The 9,087-nt window shown below is 44.4% G+C and overlaps 1 long non-coding RNA gene across 1 annotated transcript; it reads left to right on the forward strand.

Moving 5' to 3' along the window:
* The first annotated feature begins 2,731 nt into the window (after positions 1 to 2,731).
* LOC145550523 (uncharacterized) lies at positions 2,732 to 6,296 on the forward strand. Its single transcript, XR_014086412.1, has 2 exons — positions 2,732 to 2,967; positions 3,214 to 6,296. It is a non-coding gene; the product is annotated as an uncharacterized LOC145550523 (long non-coding RNA).
* The last annotated feature ends 2,791 nt before the right edge of the window (positions 6,297 to 9,087 follow it).

Here is a 9,087-nt window from a genome sequence, read left to right on the forward strand (position 1 = left end):
ATGAACATGCTGGAGGTTATCGTATATCTTGATGACCTAATTGTTTTCGGGAGAACTTTGGAGGAGCATGAGCAGAGGCTCCTCAAAGTCATTGACCGCTTAGGCGAAATTGGACTGAAATTGTCACTTGATAAATGCCAGTTTTTCAGACCCCAAGTGACATATGTTGGACACGTAGTGTCTGAACGAGGCATTGCTACAGATCCAAGCAAAGTGGAGGCTGTTGCCCACTGGAAGGAACTGTCGAGAAAAGTCGAGCTCATCCCACTTCCCCATGCTGGAGATTTTAGTTTAATAGTAATAATAAATAAAATTACCTTAAAATTAATTACACAGTGACATCAAGACCCAACAATAGAGTCAGACTGTAATAAAATGAATCTGGTTGTGTGTGTTGTTATTGTGTCCTGCAAACTTTGCTTTAATTCTACTTCTTTCTATTTAATCATAAAAAATCATAGTCAGGCAGAAAGAGAGTCATGAAACAGGAAGAGCTCATTTCCTTAATAAAGAGGAAGTTTCTGTCTTGCATCAGGCTAAAAATAGTTCAGACCATTCCTTATTTTAAAGCATTAAAGGTTTTTAAAGAATAAAATCTAAACATTTTGAGAGATTGGATAAAACCCAGAGTAAAATACTTAAAATAATGACTTATAATTATGCCAATAATTAATATCGGTTTAACCAGTGGTTGATGTTGGTTTGATTATAAGAATATTTACACTTACTCTCACACTTGTGGAAGTACTTAAAGGTGAAACAAGTAACTGTAACTTGGTATCAGATAATTACAATAATGGATTATTATTGGGTTCTTTTCAGAAATGTCTGTAATAACTCACCTTATGATTATAATAAAAGTAACTAATAAGTTATGGTTATTATAACATTATAAATGAATGTTGAATCAGATAAACTAAAAGGTTATAAATGTGATTTTGACATTGAACTTGAAAAGGTGTAAAATGTTGTAACTGTAATTAAAGGTCACTGATGTTGTGTAGGAGGTAGATGGTAGGTGGAAGGTCAGGGGAAAAGAGGAACTGATAGGAGAGTGGAGAAGATAAAGCCTTATTGCTAAACTTCAACTTGCCTAAGAAAAGGTTGGGCAGGAAACAGAGGTAGGAGGAACTGTTGAGCAACTTGGGGACATTAGAACAGACATCAGGTCATGAGGTCTCCAAAGTGACGGATATGAGATCATCTGTCCAAGCAGTCAGCCAATGAGACAGGCACAGCAACAAAGCTAGCCAATGTAAACGCACCAAAAGGGTGGATAAACCCTTTATAAGGTGGGTGCAACAGAGGAAACTTTGGTTGGATCCTTCAGGCAGCTTCGAGCCAAGACGGAGATGGACAAAGAACTCTGCAGCTGAAGAAGAGCCGGGGCCACAGAACCGAAGACTGTTCTGCACATGGGGACCAACCCGTTAGCCCCGCAACATGTGGCTTCAAATCGCACTTCTCTCAACAGCTGGGTTTAGACCCCCAAAGACAAAGACCAAGGCAAAGATGAAGATAAAGACAAAGGCAAAGAACAAAGGCAAAGAGGAAGAACTGGTGTGTTCCTTCCGTGGGACCAGAAAGATCGTGAGACGAGGAGAAGGGAGCTACAGAGCCGCAAGACAAGAAGCTGAGGACCGCTACGCGCATGAGGAAGTCACCCTGAGGCCCGAGACCTGCCGCTCTAAGTCAGTACTCTTCCTGTACTGGGAACCTCCTGCTGCTGCAACACCTTCTTCATCATCAGGCCAGTTCTGGGGTTCAAAATGCCAAACTCTGTCCGTCTCTCTCAAAGTTTCCCTTTTTTAGCTCTCAGTGTCAGCATTAGGGAAAGATAGGCTAGATTATTGATTTTACTTATTTGATTATTTCTGCTAGTGAATTAAGCTGTACTGACCCTTGCAAAATTGCCTTACTAATAAAATAATTAGCATTTAAGAAAATCTAAAAGATGTTGTGGACATTCAATTAATGAGTCACCTTAAAGTTCTTTGATGGTTGTGAAATAGCTATGAAGTTTGATTCTGGGAGGAAAAAGTAGAAATGTTTTATAGGTTGCTTTTAGCCAAAACTAAAATAATGACCTTGGGACTTAAATCTAAGTCACTAAATTTAATCTAGCCGTTAACAAGTGCCGTTATTTTAGGAAGGGAGCTACCGTTAACAGGAGTGGTTGTAGGGGTTATGTCGCTGTGAGTGCTACTCAGCGGATTGCTCCTCAACTGTAAAAGGTCATAACTTTTGGATCGAAGGTAGTCAGAGCTAGACGAGTCCTTTCCGACCCCAGTTTAAACAGATAATTCTCCACAAACTATCGCTAGGGTAAGACCCGAGTTTCTGGGGGTTTTCCGGACCTGTTAGACAGAGAACTGGGCAGTAGTGAGTCCTAAGAGTTGTGAGGAGTGGGCGGGACTTACTATTGGGTAGTAACAGACATGGCGTCCCTGGGTGGGCTCGACCCTAATGAGTAGGAGGGCCTTACTTTGACCAAGTCAGTAAAAACAGACGAGAGGGTCTGAATAGCTCACTTGGGAGACCAACTCTTAGGAAATAGAGTTGGGAGCGACTGATGAGGCTTGTCAGCCGCGACCCTTGCAGTAACTGTACAGCGTGCAGGCGAGGGAAAAGCTTCCGCTTAAGATGAACAGCTGCATCAAGAAGGGAAGCCAGTAGCCAACCTAGCCTAGACCCATCCCTGCTCTAAGGTACCCTGAGAGGCTTTGGGGATAGGCGACTCGGAGACAAAGAGACCGAGGAGTACGACGCAAGGTCGTACGTCCAGAAGATGTAAGTAATTTCACAAGGAAGTGGTGAAATGCATCTGGAGCTCAAGGTCGAGCATCTGAGAGCACGCATGAGGGAGCTCATTGGCGTGGAAATGATGAAGTGGACTGTTATGTCCAACAGAGAAAAATTGTCTTTGTCTGAGCCGAGAAGTGGGACAATACTCCCAGAGGACGGGAGGTCCCAGAAGAGTACGTGGATGAGGTCGTGCGGAGCGTGCATGAAGCCCTTGGACATGCAGGCGTACGACCCACCCGTAAGGAGCTGGATGAGCATGAGCTTTGGATCCCAGTGAAACAAGTCCAACGCGTGCTACGGGGCTGTGAGGTATGTGGACAATACAACGCAGGCCGCCGAGGGCAGCGGTTGGAAGGGTTGTTCATCAAGAGCACATTACCCGGGGTTCAATCTGCATGGATGTAGCAGGCCCCATGGATAACAGAAAAGAGAGGTGAGGAGTACCTCTTGGTGCTGATGGACATGGTGTAACAGTGACAGCTGAAAAAGAGCAGGTCTTCCCCTGCAGAGGAATTCCGTTCACGTCACAGAAAGCCGGAAGGCGAAGGCACTTCTCCTTTTTGCCCAGAGAGGGAAAGGGGAAGTTGCAGTTTACAGTGTCACTGAAAACAGGACAGAAAGTTTGGATTAAAGATCAAGATCGGCCTGTAGTCACGGTGATCAAGTTGAAATTCAATGGAATGGATTTTGTGAAGCAATTACTGCACTGTAAAAAAGTATTACTTATGAAGAAAGGGGTCCACGAGGTCAGTGTTCAAGCCAGTTCTTAGCTAAAGCGAACCAGAACATTGCAAGAATCAAGCATCATGCCATCCTGTGTTAGTCTGGCTACTATTACAGGATGATTGCCATTCAAAGAACAACTTCAAGGCTTAGGACTAGGAGGGCCCTGAAGAAATTGGATTATGCTAAAGAAGAACTCCTGTCACAAAAGGATGGATTAAACTGGAAAAGGGACTGAAGTCGTGAGGAAGGAGTGGCGTCATAGACAACCACCAAGATCAATCCTGCAACAAAGTGTTGAAATCACACCCAACACCTGGAAGCAACCTGTGGACTTCACAGAGTCCTGCCTGACAGAGTCCTGTTGCCTCCGACAACTCCAGTAACCCTTTAACGACCCCAGCGATGGAAAAGGATTATGATTATGGATAAAGCGTCATGCTGCTTATGCTTTTTGTTTTTCTCTACTGAACACCCAGAGTTTTTTTTTTATTGAGGGTTTTTGCCCATCAACCTGTCCCTAAGGAATCTTCCACATCCTGAAGAACCAACGCTTCATTCAGCTGAGGATTTTTTGTCACTGTTAAAGGATCAGAGCGACCTGGGTTCTCTTCAACATTCGTCACTTCCTGAGAGACATCAAAACTCCAAGGAGGGGTGTCAAAGAGCAGTGGAGTTTGAAGACTGCTGAGCCCTTGGTGACGACTGAGGATCTGCATCTTCACATCCCAGGCTGCTGAGCCCTTGGTGACAACTGAGAATCTGCATCTTCACATCCCAGACTGCTGTGGCCTTGGTGACGATGGAGGATCTTCACATCCCAGGCTGCTGAGGCCTTGGTGACGACTGAGGATCTGCATCTTCACATCCCAGACTGCTGTGGCCTTGGTGACGATGGAGGATCTGCATCTTCACATCCCAGACTGCTGAGGCCTTGGTGACGATGGAGGATCTTCACATCCCAGACTGCCATCTTCTCTTTCCAGGGGATGAGGACGTAGACCTGCAGGAGGGTGTTGGGTTCCCAGCATGTGAAAGGTCTGACCTCGCGGAGGGGGTGTCGAGAAAAGTCGAGCTCATCCCACTTCCCCATGCTGGAGATTTTAGTTTAATAGTAATAATAAATAAATTACCTTAAATTAATGACATAGGTGACATCAAGACCCAACAATAGAGTCAGACTGTAATAAAATGAATCTGGTTGTGTGTGTTGTTATTGTGTCCTGCAAACTTTGCTTTAATTCTACTTCTTTCTATTTAATCATAAAAAATCATAGTCAGGCAGAAAGAGAGTCATGAAACAGGAAGAGCTCATTTCCTTAATAAAGAGGAAGTTTCTGTCTTGCATCAGGCTAAAAATAGTTCAGACCATTCCTTATTTTAAAGCATTAAAGGTTTTTAAAGAATAAAATCTAAACATTTTGAGAGATTGGATAAAACCCAGAGTAAAATACTTAAAATAATGACTTATAATTATGCCAATAATTAATATCGGTTTAACCAGTGGTTGATGTTGGTTTGATTATAAGAATATTTACACTTACTCTCACACTTGTGGAAGTACTTAAAGGTAAAACAAGTAACTGTAACTTGGTATCAGATAATTAGAATAATGGATTATTATTGGGTTCTTTTCAGAAGTGTCTGTAATAACTCACCTTATGATTATAATAAAAGTAACTAATAAGTTATGGTTATTATAACATTATAAATGAATGTTGAATCAGATAAACTAAAAGGTTATAAATGTGATTTGACATTGAACTTGAAAAGGTGTAAAATGTTGTAACTGTAATTAAAGGTCACTGATGTTGTGTAGGAGGTAGATGGTAGGTGGAAGGTCAGGGGAAAAGAGGAACTGATAGGAGAGTGGAGAAGATAAAGCCTTATTGCTAAACTTCAACTTGCCTAAGAAAAGGTTGGGCAGGAAACAGAGGTAGGAGGAACTATTGAGCAACTTGGGGACATTAGAACAGACATCAGGTCATGAGGTCTCCAAAGTGACGGATATGAGATCATCTGTCCAAGCAGTCAGCCAATGAGACAGGCACAGCAACAAAGCTAGCCAATGTAAACGCACCAAAAGGGTGGATAAACCCTTTATAAGGTGGGTGCAACAGAGGAAACTTTGGTTGGATCCTTCAGGCAGCTTCGAGCCAAGACGGAGATGGACAAAGAACTCTGCAGCTGAAGAAGAGCCGGGGCCACAGAACCGAAGACTGTTCTGCACATGGGGACCAACCCGTTAGCCCCGCAACATGTGGCTTCAAATCGCACTTCTCTCAACAGCTGGGTTTAGACCCCCAAAGACAAAGACCAAGGCAAAGATGAAGATAAAGACAAAGGCAAAGAACAAAGGCAAAGAGGAAGAACTGGTGTGTTCCTTCCGTGGGACCAGAAAGATCGTGAGACGAGGAGAAGGGAGCTACAGAGCCGCAAGACAAGAAGCTGAGGACCGCTACGCGCATGAGGAAGTCACCCTGAGGCCCGAGACCTGCCGCTCTAAGTCAGTACTCTTCCTGTACTGGGAACCTCCTGCTGCTGCAACACCTTCTTCATCATCAGGCCAGTTCTGGGGTTCAAAATGCCAAACTCTGTCCGTCTCTCTCAAAGTTTCCCTTTTTTAGCTCTCAGTGTCAGCATTAGGGAAAGATAGGCTAGATTATTGATTTTACTTATTTGATTATTTCTGCTAGTGAATTAAGCTGTACTGACCCTTGCAAAATTGCCTTACTAATAAAATAATTAGCATTTAAGAAAATCTAAAAGATGTTGTGGACATTCAATTAATGAGTCACCTTAAAGTTCTTTGATGGTTGTGAAATAGCTATGAAGTTTGATTCTGGGAGGAAAAAGTAGAAATGTTTTATAGGTTGCTTTTAGCCAAAACTAAAATAATGACCTTGGGACTTAAATCTAAGTCACTAAATTTAATCTAGCCGTTAACAAGTGCCGTTATTTTAGGAAGGGAGCTACCGTTAACAGGAGTGGTTGTAGGGGTTATGTCGCTGTGAGTGCTACTCAGCGGATTGCTCCTCAACTGTAAAAGGTCATAACTTTTGGATCGAAGGTAGTCAGAGCTAGACGAGTCCTTTCCGACCCCAGTTTAAACAGATAATTCTCCACAAACTATCGCTAGGGTAAGACCCGAGTTTCTGGGGGTTTTCCGGACCTGTTAGACAGAGAACTGGGCAGTAGTGAGTCCAAAGAGTTGTGAGGAGTGGGCGGGACTTACTATTGGATAGTAACAGACAGAACCCACTGATCTTCCATCACTCCAGTCCTTTCTAGGATTCTGTAGATATTACAGACATTTCATCAAAACTATTCAATTATCATTAGACCACTAACCGAACTGTGTAAGGGATATCCACCAACTCAAAAGAAGTGGAAATCTGCAAAGTCTCCTGAGAAAACTTACTATAAAGTCAGTGAACCTTTTGGAGAAAGATGGGATGGGAGCTGCACAGAAGCTTTCCAACAGATCCTGAAATGCCTCACCCAAGCGCCAGTGTTGGCGTTCGCTGACCCGTCGAAGCCCTATGTGCTGCACATAGATGCTAGTTTCAATGGCTTGGGGGCGGTGCTAAACCAAGAGCATCCTGAAGGACTGAGGCCAGTCGCTTTTGCCAGCAGAAAGCTCAGTTCTTCGGAAAAGAACTATCCAGTGCATCAGCTAGAGTTTCTGGCACTCAAGTGGGCTGTGGTGGATAAATTCCACGATTACCTGTATGGTGCAGAGTTTGTTGTAAGGACAGATAATAACCCCCTTACATATATACTCACCACCGCCAAACTGAATGCCACAGGTCATCGCTGGCTCGCAGCTCTTTCCACCTATAACTTCACTCTGCAGTATCGGCCAGGCTCTAGCAATATTGATGCAGACGCATTGTCGCGAAACCCTGTTCCTGATGACAGAGATGAGTTCAGGAGTTTAACACCTGACAATGTTAGAGCACTCTGCAAGCAGGTATCTAGAGACCAGTCTGCTGAACCAGTTAGCTGTGCAGAATCTCTATGTGTCCCTCCCACTGCCATGCCAGAATGCTATGTGTTTCCAACTCGACTAGAGCTTGGTTGTTTGACCCAGATCAGCAGAGCAGATCTGATTAAGGCACAAGACCATGACCCATTGATTTCACTGGTCAAGAAATCCTTAAGTGGAGGACCAGCATTCTCATCTGAGAAGTGTACTGTCCCTGGGGCCATCTGCCTGCAAAGAGAGGCGAGTAAGCTTGTGCTGGTGGATGGATTGCTCCATAGAAAGATTAATAAACCACCTAGTACAGAAGTACTGCAGCTGGTTCTACCCAGAGAACATGTTCCCATGGTGCTCAAGTCCCTCCACGATGAATCAGGTCATCTTGGAGTGGAAAAGACGCTTGAGCTGATTCGCAACAGATTCTACTGGCCTAAGATGGGGTCAGAAGTGGAGCAGTATGTGAAAACCTGTGGTAGATGCATTACCCGTAAAGCTTTGCCACAGCGAGCAGCTCCTTTAAATCAGATCACCAGCCGGGGACCACTAGATCTGGTCTGCATTGACTTTCTTTCTCTCGAGCCTGACTCAAAAGGATATGCAAATGTCCTGGTTGTGACTGATCACTTTACAAGGTACGCTCAGGCGTTTCCGGCTAAAGACCAACAAGCATTCACAGTGGCCAAGATTCTGTGTGAACGTTTCTTTGTTCACTATGGACTTCCTGCACGGATACATTCCGATCAGGGACGGGATTTCGAAAGCAAGCTCATCCAGGATTTACTGAGGGTGTTGGGGGTCCGAAAGTCCAGAACATCTCCATACCATCCTCAGGGAGATCCTCAACCTGAGAGATTTAACCGAACATTGTTGTCCATGCTCGGGACTCTGGATCCCGCTCAGAAACAGAGATGGAGTCAGAACATCAGCCAGTTGGTGCATGCCTATAATTGCACCCAGAACGAGGCAACCGGATATTCGCCCTATCTACTAATGTTCGGAAGGGAGGCTCGTCTTCCTGTGGACATCTGCTTCGGAGTATCAGATGAGACAGGGAAAGGCCCAACTTACCACCAATATGTATCCAAGCTGCGGAAAGATCTAGGACAAGCTTACCACCTCGCTGCAAAAGCTGCTGACAAAAAGCACCAACGAAACAAGAAGGCACATGACAAACATGTGAAAGAGCAGATCCTAGAAGAGGGAGACCGTGTACTTCTGAGGAACTTTGGTGTCACCGGTAAGCACAAGTTGAAAGAGAGATGGAGGACAGTGCCATACATTGTGGTGGAAAGAATGCCTAACTTGCCAGTCTACAAGGTGAAACCAGAAAGAGGACTTGGGGTTGAGAAGACGGTGCATCGCAACCACCTATTACCCATTGGTCATCTTGTCCGATTTCCAGCTGAGGCTGAGACAGAACAAGTGCGGAAACCTGTCACTAGGAGCCAACAGAGACGGTCTGAGTCTGCCAAGCATGTTGCTCAAGAAGATGTTGCACTCTCTTCAGATTCTGAGTATGAGGAGGTGAACACGGCAGTCCCTCTACAAGTCAACCTGAGAGAACTTTTGAGACA

The sequence above is a fragment of the Poecilia reticulata genome, unplaced genomic scaffold, assembly GCF_904066995.2.
Source record: "Poecilia reticulata unplaced genomic scaffold, P_reticulata-male-v2 Scaffold_73, whole genome shotgun sequence".
Taxonomy (NCBI): Eukaryota; Metazoa; Chordata; class Actinopteri; order Cyprinodontiformes; family Poeciliidae; genus Poecilia; species Poecilia reticulata.